The sequence below is a fragment of the Fopius arisanus genome, unplaced genomic scaffold, assembly GCF_000806365.1.
Source record: "Fopius arisanus strain USDA-PBARC FA_bdor unplaced genomic scaffold, ASM80636v1 scaffold00112, whole genome shotgun sequence".
In the NCBI taxonomy this organism is placed as follows: Eukaryota; Metazoa; Arthropoda; class Insecta; order Hymenoptera; family Braconidae; genus Fopius; species Fopius arisanus.
In genome coordinates this window covers 22136-40904 of record NW_011887851.1, presented here as the reverse complement: position 1 = coordinate 40904, position 18769 = coordinate 22136, and the positions used below count along the sequence as shown (strand labels likewise).

The following is an 18769-nucleotide window of genomic DNA, read 5'->3' as shown; positions in this document are numbered from 1 at the left end:
CTGTTATTACTGGTATTAATTAGCGGCCATTTTGTCGTCGGATTTTTGATGACTTTTTTCTTTTCGTCGTACTTTGTTATTTGTTCTAGCTATTATGAGATCCTTCGTCTTATAGTGCAAAGAAATGGCTATTTTTAAGATAATTGTTAACAATTTTTAATGCTGATTATTTCTCGATAGAGAATGAAATGTAAAAATGAAGAAAAAATATTTTTAGGTCAATTTTATTTAAGAAATAAATAAGAAAGAAATAAATAAATAAATAAATAAATTTAATAAATAAATTCTCGAACTTTTCCGCTAGATTGAATTGAATAAAAATTATTTTAATCGAATTTTTATTGAGTGCATGTAGATTTCCGATGAGTGGAGATTTTTTCGGTAATTGACAAGAATTTCGTCAGTAAATTATCAATCTTCCATTGGTCTAATGGAGCTGAAAGTATATCAGGTGAATTAAATTCTCGGGGATGGGGCAAAGCATGGTCGTGGCGAAAATGCCCAACGGATGAAAGATTCAATTCGATGATGGAAGGGTGAATTATGGAAGTACCTGGTAGAGTGGAATAGATCTATTTTAGTCGTCAATCAGAAATTGAAAAGGGCTCAGGAGATCATCTTTTCAATCGGCAATCCGTCGTTTTTACAACTTTCATCCCAATTTTTTCGTTACTTCATACACTACCTTCGGGCATAGATCCAGGGGAAAAAACTGATCTCGATTCGATTTTATTTTACTCAATCCGAGAATCCACATTCACTGGAATCCGAGAGAAAACGCATTTATTTCATCGGAAAAATTGTTTTCTTTCTGCAACTGCATAATTAAAAGTTCTGCTACTAAAAAAATAATTCATGATATAAAAAAATAGCGTCAAAAAACCGGAGGAACTCCGAATTCCAATAAATTTATAATCCTCACAGATTTTCTTGATTAAATAACAAACTTTTCCGACTGTAGATTAAATTTCCACTTGTTTTCAATTTACACTTCACGAAATTTTTATTTGACAAAAATATTATATTATTATATCTGGTAAATGGATTTATTGCTGACAAATATATTTACTCAGCATCAGTAAATATATAGCAAAACCAAATCTCCTTAATAACAGTAATGATTTGTCTCATTATGAATTTGAAAAATTTAATTTGTTGTTTAGGTAAAAAATATCTGTTCTCCCGATGTCGTGGTGAATGATTAATGGAAAATAGCAACAAAAATGAGGGAATTATTCGCCATTTCAATTGCACATTCACCATCGGTACCTGACGGTGAATAGAGGATCAATAACACCGAAGGGATATCATAAAATATTAATAGGTCAAATCGGACGCTGTAACTTTGGTCCTCCAAGTTTCTATATGTGCATTTCTCCATCCGTATCACATGGTGGGGATGAAATTGAGAGAAGTGAGTTGAAGCTAATGAGAAATCGACTGCTCCGAGAGTGGCCCGATTAAAATAGACCCTGAATATGTGTCGATGAGAACCCCAAAACGAATTGGAGACAAGCCAAAATGTTGGCTCTGAGAATTCCGTACAATCTTTTCCCAGAGTTAAAAATTCGCAAACCATGACCACTGAGAATTTTTTTAAATTACCGATTTTTACTCGACTCAAGTCTTCTGGCCGGCATCCACACTGTCTTCTCCCAGAAATAGAGGGAAAATACATAAATCATCGGGTGAACTCTAATTCTGCAAGAATTGTTTTATTAGAATATCATTTCTGAGTCGGAGGCGACTTTGGATATTATTCTCGTCACTATTGCAGTAGAGATCACAGGGTTATTGAAAGTTCATGATTCCTCTGGTGAATATCCATCCGATCTTTACGAGGAAAAAAATCTGAAATTTACTATTTGTGATAGAAAAAATATTCATATTATTCACGCAGTGGTTTTCCTTCGTCGCACGACAAATTCGATTGATAAATAATCGATAGAGACACGTTTCATCCATTTGTGTTATGTATTGTCGGTTATCATCGAAGCCATTATACTCCTTGAAGAGTTTATCAACTCAACAGTTTGTTGTGATGTTCTCGATATGTCGCTTTGGCACAAGATGTTAAACAGGAAATTCGGGATTCTACAGCAAATGAATGGCAGTTGTTTCAACTTAAATAATCAGTCATCTTTACTAACCCGGATGATTATATTAGCTTGGAAACTCATGATCATGATTAAATCATTAAAAAGTTGATTAAATTCTTCATCGGATTTCCACCGGATGGAAATTGGCGAGTGATATAAATTCGCAATTACCGGAAATTATTCAATCGCCAGTAAATAATCGAGGAGTAAATGAATAGTATAACTTGACCAGTCTCTATTATTTATTTTTCTTGATTCTAATAATATTTTTTGTGGAGAAAATTCGTCTGGTTTAACCGTTCAATACTTAATTCTTAATTAACGGAAACTAGCTATTTCATCCAAAAGCCTCTCTGACCTGATCTGATCTAATATTTAGGATTCTAAAATTATTATCGGATTATCACCGGATGGGAGCCATCAACTGATTGAACTATTCACTCTATAGAAATGATTAACCCATCAGGAAATAATGAAGTCACTCATTAAAACATGAGCGATTGTTCAAAAATAGTTGGAGCCGATTGATAAAATTCAGCATTCAATGGCAGGCTTTACCTAAAATTTTAATAAAATCTCCATAAAATTATCGAAATTGTTGGAAATTCTGGCCTGCGCTTCGCCCAATTATTTATACGTATTTTTAAATTAATTAATTAATTGAGATTTTTAGTGAAGGAAGAGACGAGACATTGTTCAATTTGATAGCGACTGATATGCGAACAAAAGTATTTTTTCGATGAATATTTGGTGAATGGAGAGGTATTGTTGAGTTGGGGATTGAATCGAGGATAATTGTTCATCAGGGCTCAACAATTCTGGATATTGGTATCCCGTGATCAAATGGCCCTGGGGTACAAATCGGCATTTTCATTAATCCCTCAACTGGGATGCGACATAAAACCCAGTGGAATATTTATGATTCTGCCGATCGCTACGGATATGCCACCATTTCATTCATCTCACTGAGGAAATGTGACGTTTACAACATTCGATATTCAACTGACATTTTTATTCTGCCGTTTCAACCGAAAATTCATTTTTCTGATATTTTCCTCCCTAAATGTTTATTGAACGCAGTCGACAATTTATTTATTTCATCCGATTATTTCGTTATTGATGGTATTATCGATGTCTCAGGCAGAGAAAAACGTCAAGTTTCATGTGAGACAGGAAAATATTTCCTTGAAAATTTAAAAATTGTGAAATTTTAAGATTTTTAGTTGTTCTCATACTGGGAGAAATAAATCTGTAAATAGGATGAAACTTTTGAAATTAATATAATATATTTATTATTATTATTATTATTAATATATATAAGTTATTATTCAATTTCAATTTATTCATCTTTGATGTTGCAAAAGTTTTTTCTCTGTTTTACATCGTCCCCGACCTTTTTCACTCCTCATAACCCATCTAGATTCGATAAATACATTTTCATATTTTAACATTTTAATATTTTAACATTGTAATACCTTAACGGTTTTGATATTAATAAATTAACAAAATATAACTGTTTGCACCGGATTTAGCACCTTAGCCGTCCCCCATTTTAATAATAAATTATTAATTATTGAATATAAAATGTATAATTTTGATGAATCAGAAATTATCGGTTGGAAATAGTTTATCGTGCGATTTCGCGAGTTTAAAAATTGATAAGAGCCTGTAATTTTGTATCAATGACCATTTTCTTAAAAATCATTTTTTCTCTCTTGAATCATGAAATCGATAAATAATCGATAAATGTGGAACGCATTGGTCCAATTGGTTGGAAGCACAGCCTGATAATCTAGTTCGAATCCCACGGGAGGACCGGAGAAATTCTCGAATGGAAAGCCACAAAGTTCCTCACGCTCGTAAAAACGAAATAACGGACTAATTCACCTGCGAGTGGCTGAAAAGTGGTCATAGAAAAATTCATTGCTCGAGGCGGAATTTGACGAAGATTTAACGGTGAGTCTCAACCGAGAAAGTTCATAACTCAGGTCATCATTTACTCACAAATCTAAACGATTACTTCGTTGAAAGAGTACAATTGACGATAACTTTTCAAATTCCCTGTTGCCTAACCGGCCTCGACTCTTCTCGCACGAGTGAGATAATCTCCCAATCGAGATGACTAAAATATTCGAGAAATTTTACGTACAGTCTGATCTACAGGAAAAACCTCTGAGTCCTGATGAAAAAAAAAATGTGCAAATAGTCTTAGCATTTTCCCCCAAAAATTGCATTTCTGTACATAAAAAATGAATATAAATAAATAAATAAATAGGTCTCAGCCTTTTGCGTCGATCGATGACGCCATGTTGCGCATCAACATCTTCATCAACTCGATTGATCACAGGTTATCATAAAACAGTGGAAGCTCTTCCGCGACCCAAAACCGAAAGGAAAAAAGAGGAAAGCGGAGAGAGGAAAAGGAAAAAATGAAAAATGGAAGTGAGGCATTACACCGGAATACATAACCTCTTTCCAAGAAGCTGTGGCATGTTTTGTAGCAAGGACGAGCGCATTGCCGTGAGGTATTTCGAGATTATCCGTGTACACTCGGTGAAGAGGGAAATAAAATAGAGATGGTGACTAAGAGATGGCAGAAGAAGGCGAAGAAATGCGAGGTGCTGAAGAAGTTGTGGTGTTGTTCTGGCTCGTTGCCATGTTCAGCCTCACCATATATTCACCCGCGTGGGAGCGGAATTCCCTCCATTTTTTCAAAACCCATCATCCACCACCAAAATACTCTATATATTCTAGTTCTCTGTTTTGACAGCTCATGGATTTGACCCATTTTATTTCAACAAAATACTTCTGCCATGTAAATTTACTGAGTTGCAGTGGTTATTTCTCTGACTGCTACCAATTTCGACGGATTATGTAATCCATTATTCACATAAATATACGAAAGACAAATAATTCATGCCCTTTTCATTTAATATTTTGACAAGTTGACAGCTTTAAGTCATTAATTGATTAATTTATCGATCAATTTCTGAGGAATTAAGAGGAATTATGTTAATGTAATCTCGTAATTAGTGCTGATCTCGCTATTGAATCAGAAGTAATGCGTAAATGAATCAGAATGTAAATTTAATTTCAGATCTCGTTAATATTTTCTGTAAGGATTTTGCAGTCCAAACTAGAGAAAAAAAAATGTCTTCGCTAATCCGGATTGGAAAGAGAAAAAAAAATGATTCGTCACGCTGACGTGGGCGTTGGAAATCATCATTTTCGTTCATTCATTTTAGTTCATAGTCCAGGCAACGCCAACGTACCACAACACCCACTCTTTGAGTTTCTTTGAGCAACCGCACTTACATCAACGCAAAAAAGACAACCGTTTCCTCCACTTACGTGGAATCCCTCGATAATTCCTGGAAATTTTCAATGAATCATTCGCTGAATTGGGTGATTGTGTCGCGGATGTTGGGTTGAATAAATTTTCGCTTGCTGTATTTTCACTCATAAATCAATATTCAACCGGCACCGTTTTTCGCTATTCATTTTTACATGGCATTTTTACCGGGTAGTACGAGTACAATGCGGGTAATTGATTCCGCGAAACTCACCTCGTAATCGCGGCGGGAGATTTTACGGATTCACTCGAGCTGCACGATTAGCCGAGCGTCTAATTTCTCGGCACTTTTTTCCCCGTTTTTTTTGCAGTCCGTCATTTTGGTACTTCTTTAATGCGCCAATGAGTACAGAGTGGGAGCTGTTCGATCGATTCCTCGAATGGTGAAGAATTTTTCCTCAGCTTAGGATTTAACTGAGATCAGGTAATGATTTGGAAGAGTTCATCAGTGATCGGTCCCAACGAGCGTTACAACACAGATTCTAAACAGATCAGGATCAGGTTTTACTGGTCAGATTCTTCTGACCACCTGACTTGACGTATCACTCGGGCAACTGATTTTTCCTGAAAATAAAAATCTTGTTTTCTGGGATTCGGATATGGATTTAGTAAAGATATAAATAAAAATCTTGTTTTTTGGGATTAGGATATGGATTTAGTCACTTTTTATGGATTTAGGATATGGATTTAGTCTTTTTTTTTTTAAAAAAGGATATGACTCTGAACTCGGTATGATTTAGTTACGATTCTATTCCTGATCAGTCAGAACATGGAAAATCAGCCTGATCACTTTTATAGTCATTCCATTTCAGGATTCAACTTAAATAAACTGTTGATCCTGACGATTCGATCAGTGATGGATCGACACGATCGTTAAAACAGATTGAAAACAGATCATGATGAGATTTCACTGGTGAGTTCCCTCCTAGCCCCTGATCTGAAGTTCCACTCTCACACGACAGACTCCCATGAGATAATTGCTCACATCGTGTCATCACACCACAGAATTCTTTCAACTCGTCTCATCACACCAGAGAGTTCGGACTTTGGTTCATCGAAGAATGATAACACATACCGTTGAACGCGGGAGCAGAGGGCAGTAAAAAAGTGGAGGAAATAAAAAAAAAACGACCGAAGGATAGATAAGAGAAGGAGAGGCAAACGTGAGGGACAGATCGTCGGAGAAAAAAATTGCTCCAGCGACTTTGTAAATGAGAAAAAAAAAGGGGATTAAGTGGAGAAGAGACAGTCAGTGACTCATGGGATTGGATACGCTCTGATAATCATTGACGCAACGAACGAGCTGAGGAACATTTGTTATAATTAACCCGATGCCGCATCTTGGAGACATATCTCCATTATTTTTTACGCTGATCGATCGATTGATGGCTTAACACGACTTATGCCCTGTACCGAGATATAGATCGCTGGGGATAATTGGAGGATTGGGGTGAGGGTACGATTAATAATTGATAACGTTGTTTATCGGGATCTTTGATAATTGGATGGCGTCTAGTGACTGAGACATGAGCTGTTCATTATAATTTTCCACAATTAATCGTTCTAGTGCTCTTCAAATCGTCCATTTTTATCACCCCCCCCCGCATAATCTAGACGCGCAATTTTTCCTCAGGTGTATTAATCATTATTAATTAATCATCATTGTTCTTCGTCTCCATAGAAACCGAATATTTCAGTTCATTTCCACGACTCAATTTAATCAACTAACTCGGTTGACAAAAAAAAATGTCCCACGCGTTCGCTATCACAAATTGCATGATTGCGTTTATCAAGATCATTCAGTTCAGTGAATCATCGGAATACATGGAAGATTCCCCGACAATGGAAATCTAATTGTCAAAACATCCTATCACCCACTCGAACTCAGATAACACATCAATGTATGACGCGATAACATGCAAAGAACGTCATATTTACGCTCATATTATTTATAACAAGTTCTGTTTCAAAAAGATAAGGGAAAGATCAAGTTGCCCCAGAGCCCAAAAATGTCGCATGATTTCTTGAATGATTTTTAGAATATCTTCCCCGAGATCATAAATCATCATCTCTGAGTTATAATTTTCCGCAAATCCTAGGGATTTCGATGATTCCTCATCACCGAGAACTACTCATCATGAATTATTTCGATAACACGAAAGATCTCGAGATACGATAATTGAAAAATAAAAATTGGTACATCCTCAGAATTGAGCGAGATGATTCCTGAGCTGATGAGTTCGGGGCCTTTTAAGTCGAGATGAGTGAGTCGATGGTGAATCTCCGGAGAGGATGAATCCCGCGAAATGTGTCTTGACTCCGATCAACGTGCCCCCCTCCAGCGTAAAAATCCCAGTGGGTAGAGGGGGAGGGGGGGGGGCTGAGGCCCTTCCCCTGGGACCCCATGCATCCCAGAGATGGCCGTGAAACTGGACTTGTACACGCATGGAATATCAATTTCCCGATGAACAGCCAACCGCCAAGTAAGAACGCTTGAATGAAGAAGACCCCCCCCCCCCTGCCACCCCCTGGTGCATCAGACCGGACATGACAGTGAAGTTGACGAGTTTGGTCTTCTCGGAAGGCCTTCAATCGTATTCCACCTCAACCCATTGAATGGAATTGTCCACCGATGGATTCTTGACCATCAAATTGATCAGTGAATGCTTTCTTGGAATCGGAGTTTTATCGGTTTCTCAGATGTGATTTCTATCGAAGACTGGTAGCAAGGTTATCTTGCCAACCACTTGGTAAGTCACATTCGGTAAAAAGATCACGTGCTGAGATGTTTCAATGCGATGGGAGGGTGGATAGGGTCTCAAACAAAGAGAGACGATGAGTTACATCGATGGCATTTGAATTGACTTTTTTTTTGCCAATTGATTATGGATTCGGGAGATTATTTCAGATTATTTCAGATTATTTCAGATTATTTCAAATTATTTCAGATTATTTCAGATTATTTCAGATTATTTCAGATTGTTTGTCCCGGAGATGTTGGAGGTCCTGATGATTCGTTTGAATACTTTATTGGTGAATTCTTTTGGGGGGTGATGTGTTGTTTCCGCTTTGGTTTGTCGTCATTGGGTCTCTTCGACAGCTCATACCAATTTTTTATTCACTTTCGTATCGACAGGTCTCACGCTGGGCTCTAGAGTGACACATTTGAATCGCAGTTGGCATCCAGTACAATTGAAAAAGCAACACCTACCCACGCATTTATCCTGAAGAAAGAAACCGAGATTAACGCAGACGTGTACACAAGTGTGGGCAGATTATTTTTGTATTTCAGCACATCAGTCTGTTATATATGTGTGTATATATGTATCGTACACCTACTAATGCAAATTGCTGGCATAACTGACGTCCTCAGCCACGCATTTCAGCCAAGTCTCATCTTCTTGGAGATAAACTTGGTGTGGATGAGGTTAAGAAATTGCTCTGGGTAGATTAAATTGGGATGTGCCTCCGTCAAATGGGGAAACACCCGAGACTCCGATATTATTTTTCATTCGAATTTTTCTCATTTTTTGTATCATTTTTTGTTTCTGTTAGATCGTGTACTTGGAAATGGAGATGGAGTGCTTGATTAAGTAAAAAATAAGATTGCAGAATAAATAAATGATTTTATAAATGAAATTATTTTTATTGCTTTCGGGTGATAGGACGGATTTATTATTTCTCAATCTTCATATTGTTTTTCGAAATTTTATCGACAATTCACTGCGAGTATCAGCGAATAAAAATGATACGGATTTTTTTTTGGTTAATAAAAAATTGTTTTGATTGTCACTTAAGTCTCTTGATGAGGAAAAAATTGGGGAAATATCTCAGCCCTGACGTGAGCGAAATGAGAGTGTGTTGAAGTCAATAAATTCGTTATTAATTTCGGCTTTGTGATTATTTGCGCTGAATGCTCGATAAATTGAATCGATTGGAAAACCTAGAGGGTAATTAAACCGTTTTTATTTTTTTTTTTCTAATTCGCCGAATATCTCCTCTCCTTTTTCATTACACACGGGATCATTCGCATGTAATGCGCATGCGCATTCGTTCGAATCCGCTTTTTTCCGCCCCTCATCACCCACGGAAAATTCGTTGAATAATTTGGAACCTCTGCAATGATTCCCGAATTTTCGCCATTTTTTGAATTTATGGCATTTTTTGAATTCTCTAAATTACCCGAACGGGATTACCCGGACGGTCAATCGAGATATTTCGAGATATTTCGAGATATTTCGAGATATTTCGAGATATTTCGATTTCCTTTCTCCTTTTTCAATTAGGATACAATTCAACATTTAACAGATTTTACATGCCGTTAAATGAATGAACAATTAGCAAAAGCTGTAATCTCGTGAAAATGAAAAAACGAATAAATCAATGAATTAATTAAATAAATAAATGAATTTCTGAGGGGAAGAATTTCGAATAATTATTTGCGATTTCTTACAAATGTGAAACATGATTTCGTAACAATTTTCCGTCAAATCCTCGAGTGTTGAGTAATCCGAGTATCGACCGAAAATAAAACGATAGCTCTCTGTCAAGATTCGGGGCAAATAAACCCTAGATGGTTGCCAAGGGTATCCGTATCCTTCTGGACTCTGATGTATTTACGAGCGACTCCAGTGATTTAGGATGCTTCTTACTCCTGGCAATGACCACTTCGTTTTTCTTCATTTGTATTTACTGATTTATCTGATTTAATTGATTCCAGAGGGATTTGCATCATTATGTTTGCAGGAGGATTCATTTGGGGAGATGGTGAATTAAAACTGATGCACTGACAGAGAAAAATTAATTTTAATAAAGAAGATTTGCTCGGCACGTGGAGGAAAATATTCAGGAATACTCGAGGGCTTTGAAATAATATTAATGATAACGATGATGTAATTATATATATAATTATAATTAAAGAGAAGAAATAAAAAAAAAACATATGCATCTCTCCGACATTTCAGCTCGTATCACTCGTAAAAAATAGAACTCTGTGACGGAAAATCGATGCGACCCGCGCGATTCAAAAATCATTATTCATTCTGTTTACATATTCATGAAGAATATTCTCCACTCAATGAGTTTTAAATCTCGAAACCAAAGTGAATATCCCGAGTGATTACGAGAGCTACTCAAATGATGATTAATATTCGGTAAAATGGTGGATACTCCGGTGGAAAATGGGCGAATCCCTTTGATGGAAGACAATGGGAACTGAGATTTTCAGGGCTCGTGAAAATAGAGAGGTCCATAGGTATATCCATCGTCTTTTATCCCATGAACCCGGCGATCCTTGAGACAAAAGGACCGCAAATTGCCAGGAAGCGGTTCGGAGATATTATCGACTGCTGCTGGAGCAACAGAGGAGGGTTGGAGTGTACCCCATAAGCCTCTCTCAAGTCGATCCTTTCGAGGGTTGGAGTTGTCCAGGAGGAGTTTGAGATTCCAACCACTAGCCTCCGAGTTACAAAACTGCTGGACTTGAGGGATTACTTCGGGGTCGATGAAAACTCCAAGGCCTTTGTGTGGTTTTTTTTTTTTTTTCATTTTTTTACGACGTGCTCTTAATATTTTATGGACAATGCCTCGTCATCGAAATTCGGCACTGGGGGAATCCCTGATGAAGCTCGTGCTAATAAATGACCGGAAGTTGTTAAGAGGGCGAGTCTCCGCTGCAATGTGGAAATTTAATACCCAAGTCGTCAATTTCGATTAGAGCGTTTTTTTGTAATAACTCGGAATTAACGGAAGATATCGATTTTTTTTATAAGGCATTTTTTGTAGGGAGAGATGAGGGCTACAAGAAAGGTGATTATGAAAATATCACTGGCTTTGGTCTGTTTCGAGATATGGGGCCAAAACGAAAATCGAGAAAAAATCGAGAATAAGAAAATTTGTTTTCTTTAATTTTTTATGAATAATGATTTCTAATTGTTGATTAATTTTTAATATTCGGGGAATTATTTCGATTTTTCGATCCGAAGAAATAATCAATTCGTAAATGTCGAGGGATGAAACCGTCAAAACGTCGCTTCCGCCTTCAATTACCCCATTGCACCCTCAACGGAAAGGAATTTTCCGTACAAATTTCAGAGGGCGGAAGCAATAATGAGAGAAATCTAGGAGGTGAAATATGACAAGTACAGGCGGAAATAGTAACCCACGGTTTTTGAATATTTTATGAGTCGTCAAGCATCGGATGCAGATTTAAACGATTTTCCGGGGATGCATTTGTCAGAAGACCGGTCTATAAAAGACGATAAGTATCTTCATACGTCATATCCCCAATGATAGATATGTATTAGTATCTCGTTTTTCCTATCACCCTTTGGGTTTTTCACCCCCGGTATTCTATTTATTCATTCGAAGAAATTTCTCACATTTTCTACGTCGTACCCCCTAGCTCCGGCCTCACAGGAAATTGATAATTAAAAATATCCAAGGGAGGGAGAGATATCGTCATTTGACAAGTTTCCATTGACAGGTGGGAAATGCTCTCTCTTGAACATCGCAGGGCTATTTTTGATAGTGAATTAACTATCAACTTCCGACTGTATCAGAAGTAATATTGCAATGAAAATCATTTTCACTGAACCCAAATGAAATCTCATATATTAATTCACTGGACGCTTTTTTGAGACGCGTAATTACTGGATGTCACGCAAAAATTCTGGCCCTGAACTTGTAATAATAAATCATCAACCCGGAAGCAAATATCTGAAGGCATGAGAGAAGTTCAACGAATAATCATAAAACTCAATAGAACCTGCAGTAAAATTCACAATCAAAACGAAAGACAAGTGGATTATTAAAAAAATGAAAAATATCAGATGCCAAATGGCAAATTAAAAACAAAACAATTTACAAAATGAAATCTACAAGATAAAAATGATTCACCGATTTCTCCGTCATGTCTCCAAGACCTTCAACTCAACAAAAAAGTCAGACCTAAAAATCATCTCATCCCCGATAATTTTCCTCCATAATAATCACTGACCCCCTCCCCCCCCTTCTCCCTCCATCGTCGTTATCTCGCAAAAACGTCGAGTCACTCAATTCGTAATATAATGATTCCCTGGGATTCATCACTGACACGTGTAAGCAGAGAGGCTTGAGATAAACATTAAAAAAATCAGTAGACAACGAAGTTTTCTAGGAAATCCCTAGAGCAACTCCCTCCAGCTGCCCCTCCAACAAGACAACCGTTCTCCCAGGACTTTTTTTGTTGTACCTCAGACACACGGACGTTATCTCTCTCTCATCTCTCCGGAGCTATTACATTTTGGCCCCTTCTCTCACGCCAGAAGGGAGACTCCATTTGCCCCCCATTTTTCCCCTCCAAGGATCGGGTGAACCCGCACCTTCCGAGAAATCCCTGTGATCCCTTGTTCCCTCTCCACCTCTGTTTCAATTTTTTTCCTCTCCCCGTTTTTTTTTTTCGTTTTTTTTCTTGTGAGAATCTCCTGGAGTTTCTCATACGTAATTAACGTTTTTGTTGACAAATTCGATCTTTATTTTTTTAACTTTTTTGCGCGCGCGCACTCTTTTTATCTCGGCCGTTGTAATCGAGGTAATTGTTTATGATGTTGTAATACGGAGGTGTACATTCAGGGTATTGCAGTTGATTCGAGAGACCATTCATAGATGTATAAACAGGAGACTGAAAAACTCGGGGGAATTGATGGAGTGGTGGAGGTTGATGGGGTTTTTTGCTGGGGGATTGATGGGCTCTGGGATGAGCTTGAACTTTGACTTTTCATTGTTGTTAGTTGGTGGTTAATTGGGGATTGGCAAGTACAAGTATTTTTAATGGATATGTTGAGAGTGGTGGATCAGCGGGGAGGACTGGCACGTGGGGAATCAGCTGATGGATCAACTGTCAGGTGAGTGAGTCTCCATCGTCGATGAGGCTATCAGCGAGATCAAAGTATTTTCCTCAGGGCATTGTCCGTTCATCAGCACTTAATGAGTTATTCCTCGTCACGAGACACGAGGATAACGAATTCACCACTTGTCGTCCTCCTGAGATATCCTGGAGTCCAATTATTGGTACAATCTTACGTCACCTCATTCCTGTTAGGAAAAAACCTCAAAACCTAAATCCAACTCCTGTCCGATTTTGGAGAAACAAATTTATTAAAAATTCAAAACTTTCGAATTTTTTCATTCACATGATAAATAATATTTTTCACATGTTACTTGAATTAACGAAGCCTTCATTCAGCAGCTAAAAACCACACGAATAACTACTTGTGTAGACATTTATCCGCGCATTATCACTTTTTTATCCGCGGTTTTTTGTCATAAAAATAGACAGGCACACGAAGCATAACACACAACACCGCAAATCACGCAAACATCGGGGGGCCTTACGTCACCCGACATTCATTGATGACTGGACGATCCGTAAGAATCGGCTATTTTTTTTCTGCCATCGCTATTCGAAAATTTCCAGAAATTAATTTTTTCTCGCTGCTCATTCCTAATTTTGAGCTAAACCCGTCATTCCCTCACCTGCAATAATTCCAGGAATCAATTAATTATCAGATATCCTAATTGTGAACTTTAGATATGTTTAATAATGATAAATTGTCAAGAGTGATGATTGACAGAAAGACGTATGTGAATTTAGTTGAGAGAATGAGAAAAAATCTGATACAATATATTTTTAATGTTCGTATTGAATTTCGATATAGTCAGAACTTCCAACAAGAGTGCCGAACGAATTAATAAATAATCGATGAAGACCTAAATAAATCTCCAGGGGGTTGAACCGAGCGAAACTCATTTTTGCATCAGTCCCGGTGATAATTAAACCCCGAAATTGATCACAAACCAAGAGCAAAATTGGTATCACTCCACAACACGCAACCGGCCAAAACTCATTTCGCAATATTGATTAAAAGAAAAAAAAAACGCGTCATTGCAGATGTCAAAAGTCAAAGAACGAGAGAGAATAAAAATGAGCGGATGAGCTTGAGCGCTCCCACAGCAATTATTTCGTATTTTTATTTTCTCTCTGGGAAACGAAGGAAAATAAAAAGTAAATGGCAGAGAAAATTGGAGGGATCAGGTAGAGTGAGTTACCTGGTGCTTGACCCGGTGATTTTCATGGGAAAAATCGTGGAAATTCGTCGATATTTCGTGGCAGAGAGTCAAGGTTAACCCCAGGTTTTTCACGGGAGCTCCACCCTCTGGTTCCAATGAATTTCGAAGTTTGAATGCAACAGGTGAAGCCCGGAGATGAGACATAGCTGGGGGCATATGCGTTCTTGAAACTCCCGACTTGCGTAATTTTACGGAAATATATGAGACCCGAGGAACTTCACTCGGGCTACGGTATTTCAACATTGCAAAATGAAATGATGAAAAAAAAATAGCCAAAAATTTGTCATATTTAAAAAAAACGTAAAAAGTTTTCGTTACATTTGTAGATATAATATATTTACTATATATATATTAATTATACGCACATGCATTCCGGCGACATATTCAACAGGTCACATATAATTATTAGCATATATATATATTTGCCGGTTGGGATTTCCCATGGGCGTCCGGGAAAAATGGAAGTCCCATAAAAATCCCTCGATAAACCGCAATAGAGGAAATGGAGATGAAGCCTGATAAGAGGAAAGGAAAGCATCTAGAGAAATAGCAAAAGCAATCGAGGAGGCACCGAGGCGTGGAGGGAAGTGGTGAAAAAAAAATAAAACGGCAAAATGGCGTGGAGAGGAGGCCTCGACCGTTGATCGTTTGAGATCGGCACGGGGAACCCAACAACCTGGTCAGGACGAGTGAGACAGTGAGAGGTTAAACCAGTCCAGGAGTTCCGGAGGAGCCACCGGCAAACTGTCGTTCGCCCGAGACTCCAGGACATTCCAAGAATAACCCCACCCCTGCCCCATACGCATTTTATTTTTTTTTTATTTTTTTTTTATGTGCGACTCATTGGAGATCCTCCAACGTGTGCACGCGTGGCACAATCACGGGAGTAAGTAATTGATAAAAACCATTTTTTTCTCTATTTCAATATTTACGGAAGGAATCACTGCATTTCATGGCGTCGTAATCCCAATTGATTAATCAGCGAAAAATCCGGAAAATTTGTTAAAGATTTGGCAGTTATCGGAACAACAGAACGAAGTAGGACTTGAAAAAAGGAATGAATAAATTAATTGGATTCGTTTTCATGATGAAATTATGAAATATTTCTTCCAATGCAGTTGTTCACTTTGCGTACGGAATAGTGTGCGTGCGCGTACTTGGCGCAACGCATACTTGGCGCAACTTGAGTTTAATTCTCTTTCCATTTTAACGATGACAGCCCTGATGGGATGAGAGAGAGCGACGAAGAGGAGACGAGAGTTTATTTGCGAGTGAAGTTGGCAACAGGCCAGGGATGAGGATTTACCTCGGATATGCACAGCCATTAAATTGAATTTTTCATTCTTTCATTTGGTTAGTGACGCATTGAAGGACGGATTTAAATGGATTTAAATCCTGATTGAATGATGTCGCATTTGTTTTATTGGTGTAATTTTTTAGTGTAGAAATTCAACGCCTCCGATATTAGTCGCCTACTGATCTCCACTCCCATTTGAATCTGTCTTTGCAGCAGTAGAAAGTTACCGGGAGTTTGAATTTACATGTGTAAATTGTTATTAGAGTCAACACGATTTTCAAACTGAGGCCTCATTGGTGGATAATTGAATCTTGGTTGGGGTTTGAGGTAAAAGTGAATGGAAAATCCACCGACGCAATGGCATTCATTGGGCTTTTGTACTTGTGTGAGAAAATACGAAATGCGGGGTTTCAGGGAATGTAATTCATGGGGCGTCTCTCACACAAGTACTTGCTTACTTTAATTTGTTGCTTGAGCTTTGTGTTATTTTGCATTGCATTTTTATTTTTATTTTATTTTTTTTCTCTTAACTTTGTTTATTATACCATCGCACTGTTGATGTACCTGTTTAATTAACTTTCTTTTATTTTCTACATGATGTATTTTTCATGTTCTCCTTTGTACACTTAGTGTACAGTAATGAATAATTCTTAATCAATTAATAATCATTGGTAATCAATCCGTTTTCGCCGAATGATAAGGAAAGAGACATTACTCTTCTTTATTTTTAGATGAAGAGGAAGCAGTTGGCCGATGATTATTGAGATGGGATAAATGCATTTCCCGTAATTAACGAGAACGGGAAAATCCACTGAATTGATCCACTGCATCCACAAGGAGAAAATAACTTTAAAAAAATTACTGAACCAATGACTATTAATTTGACTAATTTCTGCGAATCCCAATAAAAATCAAGGATTTCCTGTATTTGGCAAAAAAAAATTGCGCATTTTTGAGAAGTCCCAGATTTTTCTTTTCCAATGCAATGCACATATTGATTCCTCAAAACTTATTGCTTCATTAAATGCAAGACAAATTAACTGCACCAATTAGGATGAGAATTGTGATGGAATTTTTTCCGCTGACCCGCAGAAATGTATGGAGCCCAAGGGTAATTTCTACGCAAACAGTAAAATTTCCCCTTCATTCCCTCGATAATTATCCCAGTGAATGGTTATGACTACTCAATTGCTGTCCAGCAAAAATTTCACTTCCATTCCTTTCCCTCCCAATCCCTAACCACCATATAGTCCCAAAAAAAAATCCGCACAAATCATTTCAACCTTAACTTTTCCAAAAAAAAATCCTCAAAATTCCCACCAAATATTTCCAAAACCCCGAAAAGTTTCATTCCAGCAACACCCAGAGTTGTTCCCCCAATTACCCGAAATTCCACTGAAAATCATCGCCCCACCCCCTTCTTCTCCCGCGACCAACACACTTCCGGGATTCTCCCAACACCCCCCTAAAAATCCCCAGATAAACAGCATTACCCCAGTAGCACAGCCATCCCATTCCGAATCACCGAAAAAAACATGGTGGGGGGTATAAAGTGTCTGAGCATAAAAAAAAAAACGAGAGAAAAACGTGCCAGTACAGGTTACATGGCGTCTCTACCTCCGTCATTCTTTTCCACCTTGCTCAGTCCGTAATCCCCGGCCGTCCTTGTCTTTCACGGGTCTCCCAGACCCCCCTGCCCCCTGGAGTCCCCCCCTTGCCCCTCCAATACAGACAAAAGAGGCCTGAAATACAACCGCTCCCCCTGCTTGCCCTCTCAAAACCGCTCACAACCTCGATTCTCCGTCTCTTACGTTCTCATTCGCTTATCACCTCCCCCCTCCTGTCTCATGCCACCCCCCCGCCGCCCCTTCGCATGTCTCATACCCCCTATTCCCCCCGGGGGATTCATCAGGCCGGTGTTACCGTCGTATCGCTCTCTAGCCCACGGTCGAGCCTCTCTTAAAGTCTCTACAAATGCGTGTGTATGTATGTGTGTGTGTCTCTCTCTCGCTCGATACACGGAATCGCCTCGTGGTTCTTGGAACGCGGCAGACTGTCGCCAGTCACGCCAGACGGCGCATCGCTCGCGCGCAATATTAGTCGTCAGCTATACGGTCACATCATCCTCAAGTTCCCCTCACCGCACTCCCCTGAGGTTCTCACTGTCATTGGCTCGTATTTTTGGGATTCGCTATAGTAGGGGGGATCGAATGTATCTGTGTATTGGGTAATTTTGAGAGGAACTTCACTCTGTCGTTCTTGAGTCATTCAAAGTTCCAGAGAGATTGTTTTGGGTTGGCTCCAGGGGGTGGAACTCTGTTTTCAATGAGCAGTATGGAATGGGTTACATTTCTAGAGTTCACGTCAAAGGTTGACGTAGATCTGATGGAGTTTTCAGAATATTTTATTTTAATTCAGAATTCTTCGATAGATTTCCAAAAATTATTGGAGTCATTTTGTGACTCGAAGTCGAAAATTTTGGAAGTTATTTTTTGATAAATCAGGGCTTCCTTTCAAGCTCCATAACACCTTGGAACTTCGCGGTGTTCTCGACTAACAAACCGTTAGCATTTGTACCGAACCCACTGACTTCCAGGTTCCATAAAACCCTCGGTCCTCGACCGGTGATAACCCATCACCGTGTGATGCGATTTGACCGAATCAGGGCTCATTTAAAAGTTAAAATACTCGCCGAAAAGATGAAAAAAAAAATCCTACAACGTCACTCACCAGTTCCCCAGTTATCGCCCATGAAAAACGCTTGGTTTCACCCCACTCATTGGCACAAAGTGAAATACCTCCAGAGAAAGATGCACGAGGTGCGTACGTGTGTGACCAATACTCAAATAATTTTGACTCAGTGTTAACTAACACAAATGGGGAACGAGGGAAGACGGAAACTCTCTGGGTTTG

General features: G+C 38.4%; 2 long non-coding RNA genes across 3 annotated transcripts in view; both read right to left on the bottom strand.

The window, feature by feature from the left end:
- LOC105271513 (uncharacterized) overlaps positions 1–18763 on the bottom strand; it is a 32795-nt gene extending 14032 nt beyond the window's left edge. For both annotated transcript variants that reach the window (XR_892656.1, XR_892657.1), the window contains exon 1: positions 18587–18763. This is a non-coding gene — a long non-coding RNA (uncharacterized lncRNA). The remainder of the gene's footprint in view (positions 1–18586) is intronic.
- On the bottom strand, positions 1913–6493 carry LOC105271512 (uncharacterized). Its single transcript, XR_892655.1, has 3 exons — positions 6196–6493; positions 5666–6015; positions 1913–2094 (listed from the first exon to the last, which is right to left on the bottom strand). It is a non-coding gene; the product is annotated as an uncharacterized lncRNA (long non-coding RNA).
- Positions 18764–18769: the final 6 nt, after the last annotated feature.